Raw genomic sequence first — 18,450 nt, forward strand, 5'->3', positions numbered from 1 at the left:
ACGGGGAGCAACATTGCTTCTACCTCACAAGAAACCGTTAACACGTCGACTCTAGAAGGATTGTTCATTAATGATCATTGGACATACGACCTCCACACTGAGGTGTTGACGGATCTACACTCTGGCCACGCCTACCATGTAGGATGGATAGGGATTGTACAATCCACCTCTAGTGCCACAAGCATCAAAGATCAACAGAAAATGATCTGTAATGTTATCCATGGCATTATTCAATCAGAAAGGCAAAACCGAGGGGTAAATATACTCTCAACTGGCCCCATGAGATTTCTGGATACGAGCAAGGCTCAATAGCCTACTCTATCACAAATGGAGACTCCTCTAATGAGTCCCATGGACCCATCTTACGTCATTTCACCTGGGGTCTCTATGCAATCTGAGCCTCCGAGCGACAACTTTAGCTTCCCTAACTTGGCTCAACCCTCTATTAAGGAAAACACAGTGCTCACTCCAGGGATAGGCCTGACAGAGAATGTACTGATGACATCTACGATTAGCGCAGTGCCACTACCTAGTGTCGTAGTACCTAATATGGGGCCTCGACCGTATGTGCCTCTAGCCCCTTATGCACACATGGCCCCCACACCTCCAATTGTACCACTTGTTTATGCTCCTTGAGTGCCTCTCCCTAGCCCTTATCCGAGTGGACCTATGCCCGGTTATGTTCCATATCCTGCATCATCCACACATATGCCAAGACCGGTACATGTCCCTCTCCCACATATGATTCCAAGAGTACCTCCACCGGCCCTGCCTCCTCACATAGGTGACTTGGCAGCGTTTTCTCAAACCATAGGTCGATCTATCGTGTAAAATATGCGTCATGGATCTGATAGAGAGCCTAGAAGTAAGGCAGTACAAATTGCCAAACTCACGCAAAAAATCAATGGGGACAAAGATGCTAGAAAACACATTGAAGTGTTTGAACAAGTATGTGATTCCTTAGGGGAACGCAACGAACTACATAAGTGCAATGCGTTAAGATTGACATTAAGTGGGAAGGCTGGAGATTGGTATAGAACCCTAAGGGTGGACGAGAAAACAATCTACCCTACCCTTCGAAGGTTGTTTCTAAAGGAGTACATACGAGAAGGTGTGCTTTAGGGTGTAGCATCTCAGCTACAGAAGGCTGAACGTAAGGAAGGAGAGTCAGTAAGGGACTTCATTAGTCGTCTAAAGCACTTAAACTCTTGCTGCCCTGTAAATGAGCGCTTCAACAATAAACAACTGCTTGATCGATTCATTCGAGGGTTGAGGAATGAAGGAATCTATAATGGACTAGTGATTAGAGGTATCACAACCTGGGAAGATGTCACTGCCAATGCAATCCAATTAGAGGACAACTTGATGATAGCAGGCATGAGGGTGTCTACTGACACGAGATCCACTAGCTCACAAGCCATTGAGTATGAACCCATGACTGCAAAGCCCATTGCCAATGAGCCAAAGGTATTTGAGACATTCTTGACAGACCTCACCAAGGCAATCCAAGAGTCTCTTAAGGATAATCGACCCCCTCAAAATAGTCACATGTATCCAAGAAGGGAGCAACAATGGTGTTCCATTTGCTTAGGTCCACATAGCACTAGTGAGTGCCCTACGTTTAGAGTAAAAATTAATGGAACTTGCAACGCATGTGGTAGGTATGGTCACCAAGATAAGGATTGTTTAATGATCAAACGTATGATGGAAAATAGACCACCTGTAGCCTGGACGGATGCACCTCAAGCTCCTGTATTGATGCCTGCTCCACTTGTTGAGCAACTACCGCAACACATGGTCCCTAGATCTCAAAATGTTGTACAAGCTACACTGCTACCACCTCCTGTCCTAGGACCGCAGCCCCTGCAACCAAGAGTCTCCCCTATGAGCCAAGTGGGTTGCGAGCCATCTAATGCTTATGCAGATGGCTGTGAGGAGGAAATAGACACTAGTATTGCCTACGGACTTGATACATTGGAAGAGTGTCATATATACTACATGGAAGATTGTTGGGGGCAAGTCAAGCCGGTTTATCAAGCTGCTGCTCTCGCATCTAGAGGTCAAAATATCAACACCCAGGCTAGGAGGCCACCTCTTCAATGCTATGAGTGTGGTGGACCACATCGGGCAGCGGAGTGACCTATTAGGCTGCAAAAGAATGCTGCACAGATGCAAATGAATCAAGGGAGCACGTTTGCAATGCCAATACTCACATGTAATCGTTGTGGCATAGATCACTTGATTGCCCAATGCCCCTATAACCCAAATGCGCCTAAAATCACACCCCTAAATTTGGTCGAAATTTCTAGTGTGACATCGCCAATACCACCCGTCGCACCCGCTTATGCGATTACACGGTCCATGCTTCAAGGGCCAGGCCATATCCTCGAAGAGAGAGATACCGCGTCAGTTATCCAAGCAAAGAAAAAGAAGACACGAAGGAAGGTCGCAGAATACGGGAAATTCAAATCCAAGTTCCAAAACAAACATAGGAACAGGAGATGACCCCGTGTATATGAATGACCTCGAGGATGATTCAGATTCAATCGAGACAATGGAGACTAGAACCAATACCACAAAGGGAAAGACCGACAAAGAAAACCGTAACATGGAACCAAATGAAAACCGAATAAGAGAAAACCATAAAGAGCCTCTGAAAACACCACAAGTGTTTCCAAATCCAATCCAAGATCCCTAAGATAAACCGCATGGGCAAAAAGGGAAGAATCGTAAAAAGAAGATTGGGACGTACCCAAACCCAGTAGACGAGATTGAGCAGGTGAAACATCTAAGAGGTTTGTGGAGGAGACTCAAAGGAAACTAGAACCAGAACCCATGCATGTCAAAATTCATGACACAGTGTTTCCCACGCAAGTTCATCCACCCCACATGAACCATAGACCATTAGCCATATCTAGTATCATCCAAGAAGGGAGTGAGGACGGGACATCAGAAAGTGAGCATACACCTTTCTTGTTGGAAAGGATGTTTAACGAAGGAATACCTGATCCCATTGAGGAATATGAGATTCCATCCTCACCAGTTCCTAGTCAAGGACCTACACCCTGCAAAATGCCAATGAATGTTGCCAAACTAGTGGACTTCATGTCTTCTGAGGTTCGAACCACGATCATAGCAAAGCTGTATGGAGATCCTGAGTTATTCCTTGCACTTCGAGCATTCCTTAAAGGAGAGCTACGAACGGGATTACCGCAGTTTGCGCAACCAAATAGGCCTGACTCGATTATGATTGATGAGGAAAATCATGTGCAATCACTTGACTTAGATGGACACGAGTCTGTGATCGAGGTACCCATTAACGAATTAGGGCAATATTTTGAAGGCGACCAGTCTAATGCGACCCTACCCATCACTACCAAGGGATTAACTATAAAGGGAATTCTTGATGGTGGTGCGGGAGTTAGCATCGTTACAAAATATTGTTGGGAATCCATGGGAAAACCCCGCCTCAGTGTTACTAACATTGTGGTAAAGATGGCAAATGGAACCATAGCCAAACCTATGGGGATGCTCAAGGATCTTAAGATCAAAGTTCTAGGACACAAGGTACGACATACGTTCATTGTAATGGATTTCTCTAAACACCTTATGTCATATGAAATGATTTTAGGATGACCATTCATGAGGGAATCACAAATGGTTCATGATTGGTCTAAAAATCATGTCTATTTGCAATTCCAAGACTCTGTCCTTAGAGTGGATTTGGTGACTGGTAAGGTACACCCCTTAGGGAGTAAAACCATTATTGATCATCGCTCTGACACCACAGTTCACTCGGCCCCACTACAATATTGTTACACTTGTAAGAAGGATACAAAAATTGGCCAAGATTCTCCTTAAATGGATGTGTTACCGGGTATGACGGAATCAGACAACGTAGACTGGGTACACCTAGCTGCAACCATAGATACCTGGGGAAATAGAGGAACCACTTGGGTCACACCAGAGGGGGAAGAGGTACCACAAATTGCACCTCTGAACATGATAAGTGCCATACATGCATCTTCTAAGGGCAAGGCAATTGTAGACCAATCTGACAGTGACACCGATAGCTCCATAGAAGACTTTGACCAACACGACTCAGACACGGACTCCTAGAGTAAAACGGATTCTGAATCTCATGGATTAGAGAGTGGGGAAAGTTCAGAGTCAAAACATTCGGAAGGACCGAGCGCATCAACCGATGATAGCTCCTCCCAGAGTGAAGAGGAAACCAACGAGGACTCCTTTAGTGAGCCAGATCTAAATGCAAATCAAAAGCAGATCTCAAATAAGAAAAAGAAAAACTTTAAGAGGTGTCGATATCGAACCAATGTACGTGCTAGGATAAAAAAGATGAGATCCTCAGCAGAATGGCTCAGTTATATAGGAGCATGTGATGCTCATCGAAAATTAGTAGACGATTGGAGTGAATATCTCCAAAATGTTATGTGGTGTAGACCACGACCCCATGACATGGCCCAATTAGAGATCATAGACAAGCCAAAGTTGAGCCGCACTGCAAGGAGGCATCAAAACCAAGAGTTAGCTCGACAACACAAGAAAGCAGAAATAGAAGCACAGATCAAAGCACAACCAGAATCCACAGACTTGAATCCTGCACCAGAACATTTCAAATCTTACACCACAGGGGAAGCAAAGGTTGTGTACACAAAAGCCCAAAGAATACCTATCGATGGGAATAATGGAATCTATGATGGTCCGGCAATAGTTAAAGAAATAGAATTAGCCGACCCCGGTGAAGAAATAAAACCTGTTTTTATTGCCCAAGACCTCACAGAAGTTGAAGAGGCGGTCCTCAAAGAGCTTCTCAAGGAATTCAAGGATGTATTCGCTTGGACATACCATGATATGAAAGGTGTCCCACCTTCTGTGGTCCAACATACAATCCCTATGATTAGCACTGCGAAGCCCGTACAACAAAGACCCTACCCGATGAATCCTAAGTACGCAAAGATCATTCAAGAAGAACTAGAAAATCTTATCAAATGTGGGTTTATATATCCTATTGAACACTCTGAATGGGTGTCTCCAATAGTTATCGTGCAAAAAAAGAATGGGAAACTCAGGGTGTGCGTGGACCTCAAAAAAGTTAATGCAGCTACTAGAAGAGACCATTACCCCCTACCATATTCCGAACATGTACTCGAAAGAGTTGCAGGCAAGGAAGCTTATAGCTTTCTAGATGGGTACTCAGGCTACAACCAAATCACGATAGCGCTAGAGGACCAAGCTAAAACTGCCTTCATCACAGAATTTGGCGTGTTTGCATTTCGTGTGATGGCTTTTGGCTTAACAAATGCCCCTGCTACATTCCAACGATTAATAAACACTGCTTTTAAAGAATATTTGAGAGAGTTTTGTGAAGCTTTCTTAGACGACCTTTGTGTTTACTCTTCTTGGAAAGAACATCTATCATGTTTGCGGAAGGTGTTTGAAAAGTGTAGGTTATATCGTATCTCATTGAACCCGTTCAAATGCCAATTTTGGGTCAAGCATGGAGTTATTTTAGGGCATATAGTATCTAAGAATGGTATCTCAACCGATGAGAGCAAAATTAAAGCGATTCTAGAGTTACCACCACCAACCAATTACAAGGGAGTTCAAAGGTTCATGGGACACATGGGTTATTATCGACGGTTTATTTTATTTTTCCTTGAGATAGCACGTCCTTTGTACAAGCTTCTCATTGAATTTAAATGGACTGAAGAGTGTGACCAGGCCTATGAACAATTGAAGAAAACACTAGCAAGTGCTCCAATTTTAAGGACACCTAACTGGGATGTCATTTTCCATGTGCATATTGATGTATCAAACTTTGCTATTGGGTGTGTTCTCACTCAACCAGGAGAACATAAATTGGACTATCCCATTAGCTTTGCAAGCCGTCAATTGAACGATGCTGAAAGGAACTACACCACTACAGAGCAAGAAGGTTTAGCAATGGTTTATGCAGTAAAGAAATTTTGCTACTACCTTCTGGCAAATAAGTTTGTATTTTATGTGGATCATCAAGCGTTGTTGTATCTGGTAAACAAGCCATGCTTCACAGGAAGAATCACACGATGGTTGTTAATTCTTCTGAAGTTTGATTTCACGATTGTAGTGAGACCCGGTAAAAGGCACGTCATGGCTGATCATTTGTCTCGCATACCCAATGGTGAAGCCCCTACAGGAGTTGATGATGAATTACCCGATACTTCCCTATTCATAGTTGAGGCTATGCCTGAATGGAGTGAGAACATTGTTAACTTTTTAGTTAATGGTTTTCCACCCAAGGAACTTCATAAGGATATCGCTCGAAGGCTAGTAAAAGAATGTGAACCCTATTGTTTGATTGCCGGAACTCTGTATAGACTAGGCAAGGACGATATTCTTAGGCGTTGTGCTCGTGAGGATGAATATTTGTATATCTTGCAAGAAGCACATATGGGCATAGCAGGAGGACATTTTTCAGGAGACCTGACTGCTAGAAAGGTGCTGCAATCAGGCTATTGGTGGCCAACTTTATTTAAGGATGCATCACTTTTTACAAAAGGGTGTGATGAGTGCCAACGTTACAAGACCACACAGCGCAAAGACAGAATGCCCTTACATCCTATTAAAGTAACCCAACCATTTGAAAAATGGGGCTTAGACTTTGTAGGTCCAATTAGTCCCGCAGCTCGTAACACTCAATCTCGATATATTCTAGTTGCTACGGACTATGTAACAAAGTGGGCTGAAGCTAAGGCTTCACAAAAAGCTGACGCGAGGACAACAGCTAAGTTTCTTTTTGAGAACATTATCACAAGATTTGGTTTCCCTTTTGAAATTGTTAGTGATAATGGCACCCATTTTATAAATGAGGTAATAAGAGAGCTTACCACGACCTTTATGATATCCCACCATAAGTCTACACCTTATTACCCACAAGCTAATGGACAAGCCGAGAGCACCAACAAGACTCTAATCTCTATTTTAACCAAGACGGTAGAAGCTCATCGCACTGATTGGGATTTGAAGTTGACATTTGCTTTATGGGCTTATCGTACTGCTTATAAAGTGGCTATTAATTGTACGCCATTCAAAATGGTATACGGCCAAGAAGCGGTTATGCCTTGGGAGTTTGTCATTCCTAGTCTTAGGGTAGCTTCGCAAGAAGGATGGAATGGTAACCCCTTAACCGAACTAATTTGAGTAGCATCTTACTCACGTGTTAGCTGAGAGGTAGAGCACCTTGGCTCAGGCTGACTCTCGAGCAAAACATGTATCAAAAAGTTTCGTAGACGATTTGCATCGTTCCCGTAGAGAGAGAGAGAGAGAGAGAGAGAGAGAGAGAGAGAGAGAGAGAGAGAGAGAGAGAGAGAGAGAGAGAGAGAGAGAGAGAGAGAACACGAGCATGCTGGGCTGTGGAACTTTCCTTAAGGTTTTAGAGGGTGTACGCAAGTTGTGTGCTCTTACGCATCTTATGTCTAAATTGCAGCTTATCGTATAAGCAATCCACAATTTTCAGGTATGACTCTCTCATCGAGAAAGGTAACAGAAAAACAGAAAACTTATTCTGACCCACCTCCATGCAGGGGTCGTGATTGTATGAGGATGACTTAGCATCGGCAATTTGCCCATAAAGTAAGTCCTAGAGGTAGGTTCCTTTTAGTGTTGTTGTGTGTTGATAGCAACCAACAATCATATTAAACAATCCCTTTGTTAGTCTGTTCGTGACAAAGTTGCAAGTGTGATAGCAAAAGTGTAATTCATGAGGTGGTAGAATTGAATCCACCTAAGTAGCATGCCTTGCATCCAGTATGGTAAGCCCTTGCCGAGAGTGATGGCCTCAACTGTGAGAACCAAAACCATGAGTGCCTTGCACAGTTTAGACTGGTAGGGATTCTGTGAGTTGATATTCCCTATTTGGCCAGTTCCCCGAAGCCTTGCTTCCTATGAAATTTCCAAAGCACTTTGTTTTGCATAATGCGAGTAATTGCCAAGTAAAGTTTAAATAGAAAAAAACAAGAAAAATTTAAACTTGGCTAACTTGGTCATTGTTGCTGCAGAAGGAAAAACACGTTCCAAAACGGCTTATAGCCATATCTGCACAGACGCCATCGTATATCGTATACACCTGTCTGGTACATAATGAAATAACCTGCAATATGAATCCACCTACAAACACCTTGCCTATTCCTTCCCCATTGTGTATGCTCATAGCATATGCCAAACGTGACTAGCTTCAATGCAAGATGTAGAAATGAAGCCTTGCTTCATAGAACTCTGTCTGGCCTCATTGCCAATAAATGCTATTTATGACAGATGTCATAGCAAAGAGAGTCAACCTTGTCGTTCATGCACAAAAAATCTAATGTGTCGAATTGTAAATGTAAGTGAAAATTAGTAGAACACGCATAAGTTATGCATCTCAGACCTGCCTGGTTCTATGAATGATAGCCGTGATCATCCATTCCATTGCATACGAGAGTTTATCAAGCACATGCTCAATAACTACTCTACTTCATGATGTCAAGGGCCTTGCCAAAAGACATGATATTGAGAATCGTAACATTGCTCGATGCTCATCTGCAGCAGCTGAGCTATCAAATGTCAGCTATTATTAAATACTGCTTGATCAAAGCAACAAGTTAACATACCTATTCACTGCCTTTTAGAATCGACCTTGTTGACATGGCCAATTTTACTTGTACTCCTAGGCAACCTTACCTTTTTTGGAGCACCATAACATTCCTGGTATGGGGTAGTGTTGTTGGAGACCTGCTCCTTGGTCCGAATTGTGGTAACGACAATCTAAACCAGATGGAATGAACTGACCATGGTAGTCGCTCAGGCACCATGGCCAAGATTAGAATAATTACAGGCTCCTGCAATACCATCATATGCACAAAGCTATGAAAAGACAAGAAGGTGAAACTCAAACCTCATAATCCATCCATGTGCAGATGCACCATGAAGTATCTCCCAGATACAAACATCCTTTGACATGTACCGATTTCTGTCCAAAAATCCTTGAAGCCACGAACTTGTCGTGCAAGGTGCTCATTCAAATTTTTGATAAAAAAACTCTTAATTTACCTCAATTCCCGCATCTTGAATCAACCAATAACATCATCCTTGTGGTAATCTCTTTGTCGGGATTGCTCCATGCTAGAAGACATGGCCTTGCCATTGGCTTCCCAATTGCGAAGATGAACATGACTTTTATCCGCCATGGAAACCCATGGATGAGCGGCAATTGTGCTCCAGCAGCTTGTGTTCGGGCCCACCATGGCGAAACCACGCACCTCGGATGTCTTGTAGAGCCTGTGAGATGGTGGCCTTGGGCGCACCAAGACATGCAAAAAGATGTAGCCTCGCATGCACAGCATGGGTTGCAGGCCTGCGTGCCCAAAATAGGGCGCCCAACCCTTGATTCCAAAAAATAAAAATAAAAATTAATTTGTAAGTTTTGCATGGCCATGGCGTTGAACAGAGCTGTCGATGAGGAGAGAGAAAACGGTGATGGCGCCCTGCATGGGTCTCCATTGTGGGCGAGCCTTTGACGAGATGTACTGGCACCGCCATGGTGATTCCATCAAGCTTAGCCAGGGCCATTTTCCCACTGAGCAATTCTGCCCACTTTGTGTGTGCAAGCGGTGCTTCTCGTGAGCATCTCCCAAAACAGTGCAGGCCTCATCCCAATCTTCCTCTTCCTCGAGTGCATGCAGCTTCATGAAAGCCCAAGAAATTGAGGCTTGGAACTCCACGACCTTCAATCACCTCTCTTCGCTTTCTTCCATGAAGAGAGAGAGAGAGAGAGAGAGAGAGAGAGAGAGAGAGAGAGAGAGAGAGAGAGAGAGAGAGAGAGAGAGAGAGAGAGCGAGAGAGAGAGAGAGAGAGAGAGATCACCATGCATCCCTCCTCCATAGCTCCCTGCTTCTCCCTCTTCTCCACCTTGCTCTGATACCAGTGAAAGGGCAGGGGAACTGAACATGCTAATCTCCACCCGGCCATGCCCTATATAGGCCCTTGGCCTTCTAAATATAGGGACCCCCTTGACTGCATGTCCGTCCTGGCCCTTGGCTGTGCCTGGTCTTACCCTTGGCATGATAGCTTGGTACCCCTAATTTAGGGCATCATCAACTGTTGCATGAGATGCATGTCAGGTAGCATGGGGATGTGCTAAGGAGGCCTAGTGAGGTGCTTGATTGGCCTTGGGAAGGCCCCAAATGAGACGCCACAAGGTGCCTTACATAGGTCTATGTAAGGCCCAAATGCGCTACAGAGGTCTATGTAAGGCCCAAATGAGATGCCAGAAGGGAGCGCATTTGGGCCTTACATAGGTATATGTAAGGCCCAAATGCGCTACAGAGGTCTATGTAAGGCCCAAATGAGATGCCACAAGGGAGCGCATTTGGGCCTTACATAGGTCTATGTAAGGCCCAAATGCGCTCCCTTGTGGAATCTCATTTGGGGCCTTCCCAAGGCCAATCAAGCACCTCCCTAGGCCCCCCTAGCACATCCATATCCTATGTGACAAAATCTTCTTGCCTAGTTCCATGATGTCCCAACAACTTCTCCAACAAATCCCCTTCCACTTTCTCCTAGGTCCTATCCAGCACCCACATACCTTGTTAGCTCTTCCCCTTGCACATTCACTTGGCCATAGGATAAAAAATCTAGGGCCTATAAAGCATGCACATGCCTTCTCAATAGTTTCCCTTGCAAAATTAAAGTTGATGGTAGGATCAAAACCAATTTCCTTGTTTGTAAGTGTAGTGAGAGGCAATCACTTTGGCAGTGGGTGAGACCGACAAGAATGGATTAAGGCATAGTGCGGTGGCACTAGGGCAAGCATGGTCTTCTAGCCCACCACCTCTAGAGCAAGTTAGACCAATGAGAGAAGCATAAATGGCACAACATTGGCACAGTGACAAGTTAGACAAGCTAGACAAGTATGCTAGTCAAGATACTAGCATGATACTTGACGAGATTATTTAGTACAATGATGCATGAACAAGATAACCTCCAAGAAAACTCCAAAAACTCAACAAAATTGACAAGTATATTCAAATCAAGAGCAAAACAAGATTGATACTAAAGACTTGCTCTTCATTACATCGAGAGGTCTTTACAAAATTGGCAAATATCGTGCCACCTTATGCCCACACTTCACTAGAAAACACTAGTTATGTATTGTTCAACCTCCTCTTGGATAGCTTCAAGATCCATTACATCCATGCAATAATCAAACTATATTCCTACAACCTCTCTCTACACAACCTTGCTAATGATGCTCGATGTATGAGAAGCTTTGTGCTCATCTAATAGTGGAGTATCTCTTGAAAAGCTCTGCAATATTTTCTTATGGTAGGAGCATCTGGGGAGGGATAACATTGTACGCTATAGTGAGGCGGCTTACTTTCAATGCTTGACCACAACACTCTTGCACCATTTAACCTACCTAGGGTCTTCCTCTTTCACCCTTTGCCTCCAGTTGTGCTTGGTATCTGTTTGTCTCATCACCATCGGATGCACTATCCTCCTTTGCCTTCCCACCTTGGAAATGCACCTGAGCCAACAGGTTATGTGTGCATAGGGATGTGGTCATGTGCCCATGGTGCCTCATTGGTGTTAGTCTCCTCGTTTTCCTCTCATGGGTATGGTGGATCTTGCTACCTTGGAGGCATTTTGAGCAGTTTCTTGTCACATGTAGTGGGTCTTGATTGGCCCTTAGGGTTTTTGCCTTCAAGACAATATGGTTAGCATGCTCCATTTAGTGTGGTGGCATGTGGTATTTTCCTACGTCCTTCTTGGCAGTTTTCTTTGTCCTTGCCATGGATTCACCTCTATACAGGAATGAGAAAATAAGTTTACTCAAGCCTATGTATAAGTTCAAAAGAAAATGGCCATGTTAACACTTAGTGTTGACTTTTTCATCAACTACATGCTCCACAAGGGCATGCTCCATAGACAAAATCTAGAAAATATCTTTGGAACCTCTTGTGGAGAAAGGTGTTCAAAGATTAATGATGTCCCCAAGCTCTTGCATCCCTTTGCAAGCTTTGACACGCAAGAAAAACCAGATTTGGCACGATGGAACTTCTTATGGAGGAAAGTTACATGAGAAGATGTATCAAATAGCATACCTTTGCAATGTAAGTAAGCGCAATCAAGGTTTGCGATGTTATGGCCTAGAGAGGGAAGATGGAAGCATGGAAGATGGATAGAGAGGTAGGAGGGATGCAGGAGGGAGGGAGGGAGGGGAGGCCAATCATTTGGGAGTGATTAGGTCAAAGATAAGATAAGATAAGTTTTAGAGGGTGTGACAGAATGCTGATTTTTTCAAAAAGTAGATTTAATATTAAATTTTTGATATGTATATATGTTGGGACCACTTTTTAGAGGAAATTGAGACTTATTTGGATTTTTTTTTAAAAGTCAAATTTTTGGCCTGTTTGACCCACGAGTTTGCTTAGGTGGCATGTGGTAGTTAAGAGGCCCCAGTTAGAGAGAGAATGTAATCCCTTGGAAAGTCCTTACCCACCTTTTCTTAGGGTGCAGGCTAGAAAAAGGGCCTACAAAAATAGTCCTCATCATTCCCTTTGTCTCCCTTAATCACAACATACCTCCTTGAAATTAGGGATTCTTACAAGGCCCAAGGAGGGTCCAAATTTTTCCTAATGTCTAACTACTTGAGTGTTTAATCATAAGTTTAAGGATTTGATGCAATAGCTCACTAAGATTTTCATGTTTGATAAGGTTATAAGATATGTCTCCATGATTGAATTTGAGAAGAGAGGCCTTCCACATGCACATATATTGTTGATTCCTGCATTTGAGGATAAGACAACAGAGGCATCTCACTATGATAAGATGGTGTGTATAGAGATTTGAGACAAGGAATCGTTCCCAAAACTATATGATGTAATCTACACAATGCATGTGGTACATTAGATGAAAATGCTTCATGTATAATAGGTGGAAAGTGTAGGGCCAAATATCCACAAAATTTTAGTGTGTCCACTACCGTTGATAGGGATGGATACCCGACATGTATGCAACGTGATGTTGGTGCTACTGTGAGTACAAGGGTCATGTGCTAAACAATCAATGTTTTGTTTCATACAATCCTTTATTTTCATTAAGATACAAGGCATATATCCATGTGGATGTGGAGATATGATCCACTATTTTACATGTGAAATATCTTTACAAATATGTATATAAGAGACCTGGAAGGGCTATTGTGGTTCTTCAAGATGGTGAAGAAATGCTTGATGAAGTCAAAATTTATCTTGATACATAATGGATGCATGTTATGTATCAACCTAAGAGGGTACATGGCATATATATAGGTTTGACTTGCATCAAGAAAAGCCTGATATGTAGCATCTACAACTTCATTTGCCTCAAAGAAAATCCTGTTACCTTGATAACACTAACTTAGAGAGTGTGGTAAACATGAGGCAAACATGAAAGTGACTCACTGTGGTAGTTTTTTGTGAATCCAACATATCTAGAAGAAAATGATTTGTTGTACATAGATTTTCCCTCAGAATGGGTATGGAATGCAACTGCTAAGTCTTGGACTCGCAGACACTGGGGTGATATGATTGGAAGGATGTATCACATTATTTTGACAACTGGAGATTTGTATTATTTATGCATGTTGCTCAATACATGCAAGGGTTGCATATCCTTTGAGGACCTTTGAACTTTTGATGGGCAAGTTTATGACATTTTTAAGGAAGCTTGCAATGCGAGAGGGTTACGATAGAACGATGAAGAATGATTTGTGTGTTTGAAAAGAAATTGCTTTACATCAAATATTATTGAAACTACTATTATTATTTGTGGTCATTTTAGTATTTTGTGAGCCATTGTGTTCAAGGGCATTGTGGATTCGCTCTCAATAGGGAATTCTATGAGGACTATATAAATGGTTTGCATCCACCCATAGACAATTATCATCCGTGTGAGAAAATTGGTAAAAACAAGCATTGTCCAAAGTAGAATTCCATTTTTAACACTTTGGAAAGCGATTATCTGACTACTCTAGAATGATCGAGGGCTAAAAGCATGCATTGGTGGTACAAAAAAAGGACTCTTTTTGTTTATACCCAGTTGGTACTTCTACATATGTCCAGGTTGTTTTGGAGGGAACCTTTTTTATCCTCTAAATTTAAGTATTGTAGAAGGGAATGTATTAAAAACTAAAACACCAGTACACCACTCCTTTGAAAGAAAACATGGGTGGGGAAATTATGAATGGGAGTTGTACGTTTGAACTTGTGTGACATGTCACTCTCTGTCCCACCTTAGCAAAGTAACACTGGGTATTGTCAAGTAGTGGCTTTGCACCTCTTTCACAGACATCACCTTTGTCAAGCCTTTTCAAGTAAAGGCTTAGCATCTCTCTCACAAGCACCACCTTCTTCATTTTGTTGTGCAGCTAGTGAGGTCTATGGTTGTGCACCATCATGACTATGAGGATGCATGTGAGGAAGTCTGCTGCCAGGGATTGATCAAACAAGGGGAAGAAGCCTAGGACCATGGATGCAAGGTTACCCCCCCCAAGTACGGAAGCTCCTCGGAGCATCAACACCCCAAACACAAGAGCTATCAAGGGGAGCTTCTCTATGGAGAAATAATGTAAGTCTGGAGCACTTTTTGGCAAGGATGAGACTCAATGGTCTACAAAATCCAGAGGTTGGTGTTCCTCCTTTGCATGCGTACACAATTGTGTTATGGCACAACATTTAATTGTCTTTCATGCCAAGGTAGCTATTGTCATTTAAAGTCTCAGGGTTTTGAGTCCTATCTTTTTTCTTGTTGAATTGCATGCAGGCAAGTATATGTGCTATGATCCAAACACAAATTTAAAGCTTTTTAGGGCAGTGAAGGTTAACATATAAAATGAGGTAGTTTATAGTACCAAATTTGGTACTGTGTAGTACCAAATTTTGCATTGGCAAGGTCATCCATGTGATAAAGAGCAGTTTAGAATCTCTATATTGAGTTTTACATTACTAAAATGTCGCCAAAAGAAAGGCATATAGAAAGCATGCTTAGGTATTCAATTTGGTAGAATGAAGGCATGTCTAATGAGCTTCGTGTTTTCACATTGCAGGAAAAAACAAAATGGAGAAATACCCTCTGACCAAGTTTTGCTATACATCCAAAGAGCTTCATGAGGAGTATGGTTTGAGCATGGAGGGTGTGCTTCCAAAGGATCTTCCGGAAGAAGACCTCCCGATGACCAATGGATGAGTGTTTTCAAGAAAATATACCAAAAGAATGAGAAGATCTACTTGAATCATGTGCAACCAAGACTGGTTAAAGATTGCGGGTTCCTTTTCCACAAGATATACCAAGCCCCTCCATCTTGTGGGGAGATCACTGCAAAGTTTGCGCTCTTCTTTGATTTTGAGAAATGCCATGCGGCAACAAAGGACCCTGTGTGCAATAAGGTTCGCACGGGTGCGGTTTGGAGAGAGTGTCCAGCCTCCAATGAGCGTTCGAGCAAAAGGTCAAGACTTGGTGAAGGGAAAATGGTGCCTCCCATGGATCCCACCCATCATTTCTTAAGAAGCCCCGCCTTACACAAAGTGACAATAATCTCTATACAGAGATAGACCCCCCACAACATCATGTAGAGACATCTAACTATGTTACATATCTGAAAAGTATTGTTACGAGAGTGCCTTAAACATGTACCACTATATTTGATAGGTTGAAAGAGTTGAGATCATCTCCATAGCAGAACAAGGAAACTTTCTTGAGAGCAGAGAGTTCCAATGCTATTACGAAGTGGATTAAAAATGACATAGAGCATTATGTAGTGCAGCTTGCAAAACAAAAGCAGGAAAATCCTTGCAACGATGCGGACTTCAAAGAGATGGAGGTTGATTTAGGATCCAGTCAACACATGCTTTGCCAACTTGGAAACAATGAGCATGTGAAGAAGCTAGAGAAGGAGGTTGATCTGCATCAAGTAATTATTGACATCCATGCCTTGAGAAAGTGGTTTTGGTATTTTTGGTAGCTTTTGGTAGTGTTAATAGATTCTATTTGTTGTTGCCTTGGTAGTTTTGATACGTTTGGTGGTTTATGGCAGTTTTTGGTTCTTCAATTAATTTTTGGTATTGGTAGATTCTAGGTAGGTCTGACAATTTTGAATTTTTTTGGTAGTTTGTCGTACTCGTGAAAGCTCTTGGTAAAATTTTAGTATTTGTAAATCCTGCTTTGGTAGTTTTGTCAATGTTTGGTCCTCTTGCTTATGTATGGTAGTTGCATATTTTAGGTAGACTATTAGCTTCAAGTAAATTTTTGAATTTTGTCTATGCTATTATGGTGTTTTTTGTTTATATTGGTATCTTTTAGGTCTTTTTGACTCTACTTTATTGTTTGGTATCTTCTATCCCCTTTTGTTTTTAGACGTTTGGTAGTCTGGTAATTTGGCTATTTTGGTAGTTTTGGTTGTGTTGCTAGTACCACTAAACCCTTACTGGTAGCTTTTGGTAGTTTTTGGTTGTGTTGCTAGTACCACTAACCCTTACTGGTAATATGGATGTTTTGGTAGTTTTGTTTGTGTTGCTAGTACCACTAAACCCTTACTGGTAGCTTTTGCTAGTTTATGGTGTGGATCTAACAAGTTCATTTTGGTAGTTTTGGTTATGTTTTAGTAGTTTATTTTTGTCTTGGGTTTATAATGCTTTTGGTGCTAACTGATAGATTTTGGTACTATTTTGGTTCCTCCTTTGGTGGTTTATGGTCATTTTCTATCAATGGTGGTAGTTTTAGGTAGTTATGGTAGCTTTTGACAATAGTATTTTGGTGGATGTTAGGATTTTGGTTTCTGTTTTCTTTTTTTTTGCTACTAATTGGTAGCTCTTGGTTCTGATTTGGTAGTTCGTGGTTGTCTTCTGTCATTGATGACTTGGTAGTTTCGGTAGTTTTTGGTACTACTTGGTAGTATGATGACTTCAGGATTTCCTGCTAGCTTTTGGGTACTAATTTAGGATTGCTTGTAATGTTGTTGGTTGGCAAGAGACTGAGTATGATATGCTCGAGGCAACATGGAAGGAAGCACAAGGCCACACCCTCTTTGTGAAGCAAATGATTGCTGATGCTAGGCTTGGGAAGAGATTCATGTTATATCCTAGGCCCTAGGTTGTTGATTCCATGGGTATGATCCACATGTTTGGCGTGTGTGTTGCATGTGGTGAGTTGTTGAAGTCTATAGGGATTGTTGGAACCTTTATGATTGAGTGCTGACATCAATATCATCCACTTTGCTTTAGTGCTTTGTTACAAAGCAGGGATCATTCTACCAAACCTTGTTGTACTATGGTGAGCCCCAAGGTGGCAAAGTCCTTGGTTAGCAGGCATCATGTTGTGAAGAGTAATTATGTGCGTCGTTTGGAAATCATATGCTTACTTGCACTGAATGTGAGGTTATTTGTAAGTATGTGCTATCTTTCTCTATTTTTGTAGAGGAAGAGGATGCTACAACTACTAGGACCATTGGGAGAAATGGAGAGGCCGTCAAGGATGGGCAGGGTGACACAAAGTCTATTGCAAGTTGTATATGGGAGGAAGATGAGGTTACTAAAGAGATCTAGGGGATGTTCTCTATGATTTAAAGTATGATAGCGTGGAAGGAAAAGATACTGAGAACGGACAACACTGTGATACCATGGGGGACAATGAAGGAAACAATGATTACGAGGACAAAGATGCTAAAAAGAATAAGATAATGTGGGAGGTAAAGTCCCTCACATAGTGGAGCTGGATGTTGCTGCCACTCTAGATGATGTTCACACAAAGCCTAGACATCAAATCACTAGCAAGGATGCGAATAGGCAAGGGGAAGGTGCAGTGGGCAATAAGGGAGTGGAAGAACCTAAAGGGGCAGGGGAAGAGGCCAAGCAGGGGGTGGAAGCCCAGAAGGGGGATGAGGGGGAGGCCAAGAGGGGCTGGAAGCCAAGAAGGGGGATCAGGGGGAGGCCAAGATGGGGGGGGGCTCCGAAGGAGGGGAAAGGGGTAGATGATGCCAAGAAAGGGGAAGGGGCATGGGCTAGGAAGGGGAAAGAGGCAAAAAGGGGAAAGGTAGGCAATGCAAAGAACAAGGATGGGCCCGAGGATTCCAAGGAGGAAGTGATAGTAGAGGATGCAAACGTGGACAACACCGATGCAGGTGTGAATCCAATGACAATTGGTGATGCTATATAGAATTTGACAAGTGATTCTACTAATTTGATGACCCTATCGGAGCTTTTTAGTGTGTAAAGAAAGAAGCGCAACCGCTCCCATGACTAGTTGTCTTGTGAATGAAAATTGTAGCCCTTCTGATATGCTTATGTATTTCTCACAATGTGCTTTTTGTTTCGCCGAATCAATTCAACTTTTGGCCTTTGTATTATATCTCTTATTCTCTCTATGGTACTCTGGTGT

General features: G+C 42.5%; 1 pseudogene; it reads left to right on the forward strand.

The window, feature by feature from the left end:
- Window positions 1-201: 201 nt before the first annotated feature.
- Window positions 202-18,228, forward strand: LOC147448621 (uncharacterized; annotated as a pseudogene).
- Window positions 18,229-18,450: the final 222 nt, after the last annotated feature.

This window comes from Adiantum capillus-veneris, chromosome 10, assembly GCF_014529385.1.
Source record: "Adiantum capillus-veneris isolate H3 chromosome 10, ASM1452938v2, whole genome shotgun sequence".
In the NCBI taxonomy this organism is placed as follows: Eukaryota; Viridiplantae; Streptophyta; class Polypodiopsida; order Polypodiales; family Pteridaceae; genus Adiantum; species Adiantum capillus-veneris.